This window comes from Mastomys coucha, unplaced genomic scaffold (assembly GCF_008632895.1).
Source record: "Mastomys coucha isolate ucsf_1 unplaced genomic scaffold, UCSF_Mcou_1 pScaffold1, whole genome shotgun sequence".
In the NCBI taxonomy this organism is placed as follows: domain Eukaryota; kingdom Metazoa; phylum Chordata; class Mammalia; order Rodentia; family Muridae; genus Mastomys; species Mastomys coucha.
Window position 1 is genome coordinate 88,822,703 of NW_022196891.1, and position 11,321 is coordinate 88,834,023.

The 11,321-nt window shown below is 48.5% G+C and overlaps 1 protein-coding gene and 1 long non-coding RNA gene across 7 annotated transcripts in view; one reads left to right on the top strand and one right to left on the bottom strand.

Moving 5' to 3' along the window:
- The window catches only part of Ints7 (integrator complex subunit 7), a 53,154-nt gene extending 52,087 nt beyond the window's left edge, over window positions 1-1,067 (top strand). For both annotated transcript variants that reach the window (XM_031339025.1, XM_031339033.1), the window contains one exon: window positions 26-1,067. The gene's annotated coding sequence lies outside the window, so the exon portion shown is untranslated. The remainder of the gene's footprint in view (window positions 1-25) is intronic.
- A 3,850-nt stretch (window positions 1,068-4,917) lies between these two features.
- The window catches only part of LOC116068925, a 21,085-nt gene continuing 14,681 nt past the window's right edge, over window positions 4,918-11,321 (bottom strand). For 4 of the 5 annotated variants that reach the window (XR_004109762.1, XR_004109761.1, XR_004109756.1 and 1 more), the window contains one exon: window positions 10,215-11,072. This is a non-coding gene — a long non-coding RNA (uncharacterized LOC116068925). Of the gene's footprint in view, window positions 7,474-10,214; window positions 11,073-11,321 lie in introns of those variants that run through there. The other variant, XR_004109764.1, reaches the window with a different exon arrangement.

Sequence of the window (11,321 nt, forward strand, 5' to 3'; positions counted from 1 at the left end):
AGAGTCTCACCCTCATGTGCGTTTGGTGTCAGTGTCACAGTGCCACACTGCACAGCCATCAGACTACAAGAAGAGTCTCACCCTCATGTGCGTTCGGTGTCAGTGTCACAGTGTGAAATCTAGTGCTCCTGATTTCTGTAATGTAGCATTCTACATTAATAATGTGATCTTTTTTCTTAAATATTTAGTGTAAGAAATAACCTGGCTCTTAGCCAAAAAAGTAAAGTTTTTTGTTTTTTGTTTTTTTATTTCTTAAACCCAGTCTTCTATCTCACACTTAGCATTTTTGTTGTATTAGTCTTTGTTGTTGGTGAGCTTTTCTTCTTCCAGGAGTAGTCACAGATCATTAGTAAATTTGACTGTGTCTCTACCAGAATTATTGTGCTGACTGGCTCAGACCTGGGTTTTTGAGGTAGGCAGGGGAAGTACTGCGGAGTCTGTGCAGTACTCGTCCAGGGCTGGAGAGTCAGCAGCACCTGCCTTGTGGTCTGTGGGAGCCTGTGGTCCATGCTCAGCACCCTGCTGCATCACTGGCACGTCTTACCCACCTTCTGCCCTGAAGCAATGTTAGTTTATTGTTTTGTTTTTTGATCGATCCAAAAAACAGCTCACAACTACGTAGAAAAGTTGGAAATGAATGGTGTGTTGGTTTTTCCTGGTGTGTGACTAGTGTAGACTTCTTACATTTTGTTTACGAATGGAATGTGGGTTCACATATGTCTTCCTGTTTGAAGTAAAGGGGACAGATCCTTCCCTCCCTCTGGTTTCTACTAGAAAGCGTATTGACTCTGCACGATGTCTAGTCAGCGCCTCTGTGACATAACCTCAGCTGGGATGCTCAGGGAACACACTGGCTAGCCAGAAAAGCCCTTTTCTACTTCCATCACGGTTGGAAACTACATGACAACACACTTATTCCAGGTGTGACTTAACAGTTGACTGTGGCTGCTCACGATGAGCTGAGCCTGCCCATACCCCGAGGGGTCATTGGTGTTGGGTGCAGTGTGGTTGCTAAGGGTGTAAGCCCTAGATTTCCCTGTGTAAATAAATCTCCTAATTTCTTTGCTTGCGTTTTAGTTTTTTTTTTCTCTTCAAAGTCATACTGATTCATAAGAGGACTTGACTTTTTTAAACAGCATTTGGGGTTTTGTTTTTGTTTTTTCCTGTCACATTACCCCTGGGGATGAGAAGTGATTGGCAATGTTGGTTTCCCTGAGGTCACTTTGCTTTATGAGATGTTACCTCTGCATAGCCAATTCTGCTTGTCCTAGTCTGTGCAAGTCTACTGTATCCACTGTAAGTGACCTCCCCCCTCCCCACCCCACCCCTGCCACCTCAGTGCACACGGGGCACAGTCTGCACTTGGTCAGCGTCTGGGGACTGCTGCCAGAGTGCTAGGGAAGGCCCGTGCGGAGCCCGTGGCCTTTGCTGGCTAGGGAAAGAGCTGAGTCAGTGTTCTACTTTGGGCTCTGCGGTGAGTCGTGTGTGCCTCTGTAGAGTTAGGCTTCAGCCTCTTCAGTCTCTGCAAGTGACTGAGTTAGGCTAGGTCTCTCCACTCTGATTCAATCAGGTAACTGAAAAAAAACAGTGATGGAAAAAAATGGGGGAAAATGTCTTTAGTGCCAGAGATTGAACCAAGGGATAAAGACCCAAGTTCCAGTTGCTTTGTCACCAGCCCGACTCAGCACCCAGAGGAGGACCTTTTTTTTCTTTTCTGTCCTTTTCTCTTCTTTTCTTTCTTTTCTTCCCTTCTCTTTCCTTTCTCTTCTTTCTCTCTTTTATTATTTTTTTTTTTTTTTGGAAGATGGGATCTGCCTGTGTAGCCCTGGCTGTCCCAACACTCATTTAATAGACCAGACTAGCCTCTAACTCAGACTGCCTCTGCCTCTGCCTCCTGGGATTAAAGATGTGTGTCACCACACCCAGCCTGTCCTTTTTTACTTTTAAGTAACTGATGTTGTAGAGTGACTTGCAGGGCTCTAGCACTGTTGCACAGTAGAATTCCCCAGAAAGAATGTAAATCCAGTAAGACTCTAAGTTCTTTTGTGGCCCTCACAAGTTTTGTGTTACTAAAAGATGTCTTGATAGTTGTGGTTATAAACTCTTGGATTCTTGTACTGTGGTGATCCCCGGACCCCAACACAAACTTAGAAAACAAACAGAAGCAGGTCCTGACCGTTGAGTGTGAGAGTAACTGAAGCAAACTAGACGCAGTATGTCCAGTAAACCCAGGAGGGGCATTGTCTGGCTGGCTGTTCAGTGTAGTGGGTTTTCTTGTTGTTGTTTTTTTAAACAACCTTTAAGTAGTTAATCAGGGAGAGGATTGTGTTTATAAATTTGACACTAATGAATGAAAAGGATAATACAAGAAAAGATAAGCACGCTAGGTGTAATCAGTGTGCTTCCACTTTTTGGTAATTGTCTGCCTCTCAAAAGGCAGGCCTGCTTTTCTTGGTACTTACTGAGTACTGTGTGAGTGGGTGAGGGCATAGTCTTCACATCCGCACTGCCCACATTCAAACTTTACCTACGTGTGTGACCTTAGAAGAGCTAAGTACTGTGTGTCGTGGAGTTATCAGTGCTGTAATGAAACACTGTGGTCAGAAAAACAGCTGGAGAGGAAAGGGTTCGTTTGGCTTTACTAATCCTGAGTCACAGACTTGATGGAAACCACAGTAGTAAGTCCAACCGAGTAGGAACCTGGAGGCAGGAGCCGATGCAGAGACCACAGTGGGCTGGGCCTCCCCCATCACCAATCACTAATTAAGGAAATGCTCTAGAGCTGCATCTCATGAAGGCATTTTCTCAACTGAGGCTCCTTCCCCTCTGGTAACTGTAGCTTGTGTTAAGTTGCCAGCACACCGTGCCTCCCTTTCTTCATCCTAACATAAAGACTGTTGTGCTTTATGAGTGGAAGGGAGGGTTGAGTATTGCTACTGCACAATACAGCTCTGTAAAGCACAGGTGTGCCTGCCGCATAGCCGGTGCATTGCTCACTCAGCATTAAAGTATTAAAAAGCAAACACACACAGGAAATTATACAGACTGCTTCCACTGTGATGTCCGAGTCCACTGACTATTCGAGTGTAGATGAGCTCGCCCTCTGTGACTCCGAATAACCTAAGTGGCAGGTAACTTGCAAGACTCTCAAGACCCTGGATTCCATCCTCAGTACAGAATTACAAAGAGGAGCTGGGAGTGGGATGGTCCGGCAGGGAGGGTCCCAGACCTGCCCATTCCAGTTCTGCTCATGACTGGCTTGAGCCAGGCCCTCCAGCAAGGTGCTTCATCTTTCTATACCTGCCAGCAGACTGGAGAATCAGGGGACTCCCTGTTGGTATCTAGAACAGGAGCAGCCCTGGATCTTGATGGGAATGTTGTAGATGTGCCACAGGGGCCACTGGTCACACTAGCTACTCAGTCCTTAGGTAGCTCCCGTGAGGGGAACTCAAGCTTTCCTTTTCTTGCATTCGACTTAAATTTAAACGGCCTGCTGTCGCTGTAGCCCTGGGCGATAAGGGCGTGAGATGGGGACTCACTCTAAGCTCTAGATGAGAGTCCATATAGAGGAAGGGAGAATTCGGCAGTTGTGTGCCTTGTCTGGTAGCTCAGCACTGTAATCCCACTCACTCCACAGCGCTGCAGATGGGGCCTCTGTCCGTCACACAGACATTAATGTGTGTGGAGATGTTGTGAGAAGTCCACCAGTGAGGTGGTTAGACTTGGTGCGGACAGCTCTCTACCAGATGACCCTCTCCCTATTGCCTGTGAGCACAGACTTACATCAGAGCTGTGAATTTCACTGTTGGGCCCGCCCAGTGGCTCCCTCATCCTGTGGTGGCTCAGTCCGAAGTGCTACAAACAACTGAGCTTTGTGTTGTAATTGGAATGGAAACAGAACAGCTGTTGTTTTTCTCTCCAACACTAAGACCTGTAACCACTGGTTTCCAAGGACTAGTTTAAAAAAAAAAAAACAACCTTAGTATTGTGAATTTACTTTTTTTTTAAAGATTTGTTTATTATTATAAATAGGTACATTGTGGCTGTCTTCAGAAGCACCAGAAGAGGGCTTCAGATCTCAATACAGGTGGTTGTGAGCCACCATGTGGTTGCTGGGATTTGAACTCACAACCTTTGGAAGAGCAGTTGGTGCTCTTACCCACTGAGCCATCTCACCAGCCCTGTAAATTTACTTTTTTAAAAACTTCATTACAGCTGGGCTGGAGAGATGGCTCCAGTTAAGAGCACTGGGTGCTCTAGAGGACATGGGTTTAGTTCCCACAAGGTGTATAGCCCCTGCTCGGGCAATCTGGCCTCTGCAGGCATCATGTAGTGGTTCTCATGTATCCATGCAGGCAAAACACTCAGGCAGAAAATAAATCTTTGCAAGACTTTGCTATAAAACGGTTTGCAGTCTCTTTCGTTCCTCCGTCCCTGCACTTGGAACGTATGTTCCTCTACTTAATCAGAGATGGCTGGGAGCTGCTCTCCTGACGCAAGACCTGACAGGCTGTTTGGTGGCTGCAAGAGGCTAATCACAGGGCCATGTGGGCATCATAAGGCCTGTCAGTGCTTACTGTACCCCAGGGTGCTCAGGGGTGTATTTAACCCTGGTTAGGATTGCATGGTCCGGAGGAACTCATCTGGGCTCACATCGAGGGTGGTTGGCATGGAAGTCTACCCTCGGCCCCACCTCCACATCTAAGTGAGAACACCTAAGCAGGGACAGTAATTCACTGACATCCCAACTCTGCCGCTTAGGCAGCAGCTTTTGTCCAAGCAAGTTTGTGAGCTCAGCTAGTTCCCGTACTATGCCCAAGGCTTGCCCAGCATTGATGTGGGAAGTACAGCAGTGAACAATTTCCCTGTGTTCAGGGCCATGCCACTTCCTGTTTCTCACTAGGTGTGAACTGGGAGCTAATGAGAAGTCTCCTCTGGCCTTGACAGATAGATGAACCAGCTTCCTCAGGACCTGATTTCTCCACAAATGAGGGGTCTAGGTGGGCCCCTCCAAGCAGCTGCTGTGCCCTGCTGTTGAGCTTAGCTCACTGGAAAGGCACATTCAGCCTATGCCTCCTGCGTTTCCCAGCCTCTCACTGCAGGGGTCCTTCCCGTCCAGTTTAAGTCATTCATAACAATCTTAACGTGCCTTAGATCTGGGAGGTCAGGTGGGAGATGGGAGATTCCTGCAAAGCCTGGGGTCTCTACTGATTCCCACGGTCCCATGGTGAAAATCCCATTGGCCTCTCCAGACCCCCAGAAATACCCTCAGCCAAATTCTCCAGACAAGCTCCTGCCCAGAAGTGTCATTCATGCTCACTGCTCATGAGCGTTGTCTTGAACATGGAGTCTTGGATACATGGTGGCTCATGTCACCAACATCCTCTGGTGTCCTGTGTCCCGCAGCAGCCCCTGGCACGTCTCTGGGCATGTCCCTTGTTGTCACACTCCTCTGACTCTTGGTGCCATCTGCGGAGTGCAGCTAGTAGCACCCCGCTCTGTAGCATTGTGAAGAGTCACATGACAGGTGTCCTCAGCGAAGTTTTCACCTTGAGTCAGCTTCCTCAGACAAAGATGGTGTGGGCCATGTGGGCTGGTGGCCCAGGAGGCATTCTGGAAAGGAACATCAGCTGCAGGCCAGCCCTGCCTTTGAGAAGAATGTGCGGGGCCATGTGAGGACCCAAGGTTGAAGTGGAGTTTACTCTTTCCTTCTCTCAGGCTTTCCTGTGGGGCACAGCCCTGGGCGGAACCAGATGTAATAGGTGCCTTCCCAGCACTGCCAGCGGAGTTAGCCAGCTAACTCAGGCAGAGAGATAAACCATATTATGACCTTGGCCCCATACCTTCAGCGTTCACGTGGAGGCTTCAGCTGACAGCTCATGGCCCGGGGCCGCCTGGGAAACTGTGGTCTCCCTACCGAGCACCTGCTTTCCAGAGGGCTCTGACCTCCAGACAGATTATAAATAACCAGAGAGACTGACTTGGAGCAAGTGGTGAGGGCTGTGGCCAAGAAGTGGGGAAAAGAACAGAGAGAAGCCCCACAGTAAAAATGCCCTGGGGGTGGGGGTGGGGTAGTGGGGTAGGGAGGCCCCTGGCAGCTGAGAGTGAGGGCTGAGAGGGTGTTCTTCACAGATGAGAGGTACGCTGGCAGGGACTGGCCACAGCACTCCCTCCCTCCCTGTCCTAGGACCCTACTTCACAGCCTCACACCTTCCAGTTCCTCTTGTTTCGGTCTCTTATTTGTCCCAATTCGGGAGGAGGGGCGTTCTGCCAGTTAGGCTCCTGATGTTATCCAAATCCCTGCACACTTAGACACTGGCTGGCATGGCAGCCATGCTAGGCTGTCGACATCCCCTGTGTATAACCCAGACTGCAGACAAGCATCCTCCTGGACATTCCGTGTGTGTGCCTTGTGCACATGCCATGTTACGTCTTTGCTCAACTCTTCCAGCTCAAAAAATCAAGGCTGTTCATCCACGTCATTTCTCCATGCTCCTCCATGGCCTCCTTCGCTCTTGTCTGAACTAGTCAGGCTACCTGGCCCATGAGGTTGGCCTCACTGGACAAAGTGATATCTAACATTCCCATATTTCCTGTCCGTAGGAACAGACTCCTCTTGGCTCTCCATTCCCCTCTCATGCTGGCTGTTCTGTCCTGAGTGAGTGCTTACTCCCCTCAGAGACACAGTGTTAAAGATGAGGGTGTGGCTCACAAATGTCAGAGAGGCCCGCACGGTCCTAGGGTACCGAGGCTCTGGTGGGTCTGAAGTGGGAAGGCATGCACATACTTTAAGCCAGAAGTGATCGTACACACCTGTACCCAGCACTCCACAGACGCAGGAGTGTGAAAGCAACCTAGATTCCAGAATGAGGCCTTGTTGAAAGGAAGGAGCAAAGAGGTGCGGGTGTGTGGGGGGGGGGGGGGCTGGAGAAATGGCTCCATCAATAAAGAGTTTGCCACACAAGCAATAAGAGCCTGAATTCAGATCCCCAGCATCCACAAACAACAACAACAACAAAAAAAAACAACAGACAAGCAAAAAACAAAAACACATCTACAGGAAATGCCTGAGATCCCAGTACGTGGAGATAGAGATGGGAGGAGCCCCTGGGCCTGCTGGCCAGCCAGTCTAGCCAATTGTTAAGTTCCAGTTTCATTGAGAAGACCTGTCTTTAAAAATAAGGTGAAAGTGAAGATATTGGCCTTTGGACTACATAACCACACACAGACACACACACACACACACACAAGCACACATACATTCAGCTGGTAGAACATAATCTTTGTGAGTCCAGCCATGTTCTCATGAGTTGACTGAGACCGCGTTCCATGCAAGGCCCTTGTGTGAACAGGTGTCACACGCAGGGTCTCTGAGGAAACACCTGACACCAGGGCTTCTGTTCGTCTGTGGTGCTCAAGTCTGGGGAGGCGTGAGAACTGTATCAACCCTGAAGGTAAGTCACTCAGAAGATCCTGTAGAGAAAAAGAAAATAGTGGAGATGAGAAAGGCAAGAAAGGAGAGGAGGTTTCGCTGTGGTTTTGCCTTGTCACCATAAGCCTGGCCCGTGAGACCTGATGAAAGCCATCAAACCCTAAGGCTCAAATCTGTCACTTACCCAGGCACTGCCCTCCTCCTCACACCCCTGACCCACCTACTTTCACCTGAAGCTTCTGCAAAGAATGTTGGCTCTCAGGACCTCTCTCTAAGTAGCTAGCCCAGTGGCAGGGAACCAGTGCCCAAGCTCCTATTCTCTCCTCTGGAGATAGATGGCTGCCTGGCAAGTCTTCCTGAATAGCCTGGGTGTCTTCCTGAATAGCCTGGGTGTCTTGTACTGAAGTGAAACGTTCCTGTCTTGGGCAGATAGGCAGCACTCTCCAACAGCAGATCTTCCCCAGTTGGAGAGATACATGGAAGAAGTGCATGTGTGTGTGTGTGTGTGGCAACTGGGGGTGGGGGCAGGGGTCGTTAAAGCAAAAAGGCCAAGAAGGAAAAATGGCCGACAGCACTTTAGCACCCCGGACACTGAGAAATGCCAGGGATAGATGTGGCATGTGCAACAGAACAGTGGTACGATGATTGTGGCCACTCGTGACATGTTGACTCTCAGCTCATTCCCAGAACCCCAGGATGGGTCACAGCCCTGACCCTTGTGTCATTTGGGTCTCCATGTACAGGAACTTTTCCCTCCAGCTCTTCCCAGCATAGTGCAGCAATCTTATCTCTTTACCAAATCCAAAGTCCTTTTCCAGAGGTCATTCGGAAGGCCCCACCTCACCCGAGCTGGTGTGTCCCAGCCTCCATCCTCCCTTCTCACGTCACAGTGTCCTTTCCTAGGCTGTCCCTTACAGAGGTGTTGGGTGTGCATCTTCGCACACTCGGTGTGTCCGGTATGGTGTGTGACACAGAGCAGGGCTGTTGACGGTATCTCATGATTTAGAAGCCAGATTCAAATGGCCTGGTTCTCCATGCTAGGCTTGACAACTGGACTATCAGTGTGCGAGCTGTTATTATCTAGGTATTGCACCACTCAGTTCAAGCCAATAGCAGTTGATCCTAAGCCATCCACCAGAGCACATCATCCTCTGCTGTGGACCTGGTAGTCTACGAGGCGGTGTAGACTGCTCCAGAGGAGCAGCTGAACTTGGGCTCTGTTGTGACCAAGGAGCCTTTCTGTCCCTGTCTCCAGGTTTCACTCTCTCCTCTGACCTGAGGTTGCGGGTCCTAATTAGAAAGCACTCGGAGATCCCTGAAAAGACTGGCTTTGTGCTGTGGGACAAAGGGCATTCTGTCACAGTGGGGGAAGAGCACAGCAATTAATGTAAACTAGGAAATAAGAGGGCTGATTCCCAGAAGCACATTGATTTAAACCACAAAAGCTCCTTGGAACAAGGCTTGAGAATCATAAAAGTCTGAGCAATCAACAACCCCTAGGGAGGGAGCCTCTCCAGGCCCAAGCTCACTCTGTTCTTGGCAGCTGTGTCGTCTGTCCCTCGTCCCTCGTCCCTTGGAGGTCTCAGTGCTGCAGAGCCCACAAAGGACACCTGTGATGTCCACCCTTTTTAATTTTTTTTCCAGAATGGCAAAGAATTGACTGTCCCACAGCTCAGTTCATGTTCCATTCTTTGCAGGATAAAAACATCTTTGAGTAGAGAGAGGAAGCGCTGCCACCATGTTTGTCTCTGAAATTGACAAAGCAGGCCTGAGTTTCCATGGCACCCAGAAACTGGAGAGCCACTCAGGTGCTCTGTGTCTGCATAAAATAAAATTCACTTGAAAAAAAAAATCACATCACCCTGGACTGTGTATACATTTCCAAGCAAGGTTCCAAGGCCAAAGAATAAGCCTTTCAATGGCAAAATCACCACAGCCAACAAATAAAGTCGTGGGAGATACATTTACAGTGCTCCTAGCAAGCTGCACATGGCAGCACTTGGAGGCTAAGACAAGACACTCATGAGGTCAAACTCAACCTTAACCACAGTGCTCTCCAGTCTAGCCTGGGCTACCCAAGGAGCCCTGTGTCAAAAACAAACAAAACAAAAAACAAGCCATGAAGAAATAGACATACAACCCAACAGAAAAATGGGATGGCCAAGGACAAAAATGGTCAGTGAACAGCATGTGCAAGCATAGACACACACATGCACACACGCACACGCACACACACACACACACACATGCACGTGTATAATAAAAGAAATGCAGATTTAGACATTTAATTTTTACTCAATTATAATTACAAATGCAAATTTTCTTTTCCAGTGAGTCATACAAAAACATGTAAGTACAGTTCTATTTTTATGAAGAAAAACAGTGTGGCACTAAGTCAAACGTTGTTAGATGTGTCCAAAGAAAAGAGGGCTTGAGGGAGATCCAGTACAGGAAGGGGATTCTGAGAAGGGTGATGGAGCAAGGGAAGCCACAGGGCCTTTCTATCTCAAAAGCAAACAAAACAACAATTAAATAAATAATATATTTAAAAAAATAATGTCACTCTCAGTAATGTATTACTTAAGTAAAGAAAATATTCAAAAGATTTTTTTTCATTTTTTTTCTTTTTTCTTTCTTTTCTTCTTTTCTTTTTTTTTTCTTTTTCTTTTTTTTTTTTTTTTTTGGTTTTTTTGAGACAGGGTTTCTCTGTGTAGCCCTGGCTGTCCTGGAACTCACTCTGTAGACCAGTCTGGCCTCAAACTCAGAAATCCACCTGCCTCTGCCTCCCAAGTGCTGGGATTAAAGGCGTGCGCTACCACTGCCTGGCAAGATTTAATTTTTTTAATAGTAAGAAACAAACTCACTTCAACTGATTACTTCTCAAGATATGTCACAGGGGTTGAAAAACCATGCATGTGGATTTTCTTATCAGCAATACTCTGAGGTGTAACTAGAAGCTCAGGAGGTGTGCGGCTTCCCCTTCTCCATGGTCCAGCCTCTTTCTGGGATGGTCATCACAGAAGGCATGGGAACCCACAGTGCTCAACCACAGCTCTGTCAACCCCACCCAGCTGTCTTCTGGGTCAGGCAGTTGAGAGGAAGGACAGGTAGGGCTTTGCTGGGGACACTGATGTGGATGGAGGACACTGCTTGGTTGCTCTGAGCAAGAGACTTTAGTCTTTACGAAGCCCCTCCCTTCTGTCTAAAACCATCGTGCAGACCTGCGTGAGTGCTGTTAGGAACAAGCAGAGAGATCAGATTTCCCGAGAAAAGACTCATGGATAGAAGCTGCTTACAGCTAAGCAGTCAGCAAAGAGCTCCACGAAAGGCCGGTGGGTCGTGTGTCATCCGCAAGCTCACCATTGTGTGTTGGTTTATACGGGCCCCCCTCCCCCCCCCATGGTTCCTGTCTCCTCTTCTGGACTCTCCCTATGCTCAGGTGGTCCTTTATGAGTGCTCAGCGAAGACGTCGGGCCCTGATGGATGTCACTCCATGATGAGGTGTTCAAAGCCTTGGGCTCCCCTCAGTGCCCTCTCCAAATGGTGTCCATCTAAGGTGCCCAGTGGCAGGGAGTGCTGGAGAGGGCACTGCTCCAGATGGGCACATGAGGCATGGAGAGGGCCGGGCAGAGAAAAGGCACTGAAGTCAAACGTGGGAAAGAGGAGACATGTACCAGGAAGTCACCACTCCATCCCCCCCTCTACACTAGGGGACTTGATCTAGTGTTGGGGGACAGAACCCAGGGCCTCACACAACTAAGCTCTGGCATAACCACTGAGCTATACCCTAGTTCTTTCTTCACTTAAAAAAAAAAAGAATTGGGCTGGTGAGATGGCTCAGTGGGGAAGAGCACCGACTGCTCTTCGGAAGGTCATGAGTTTAAATCCC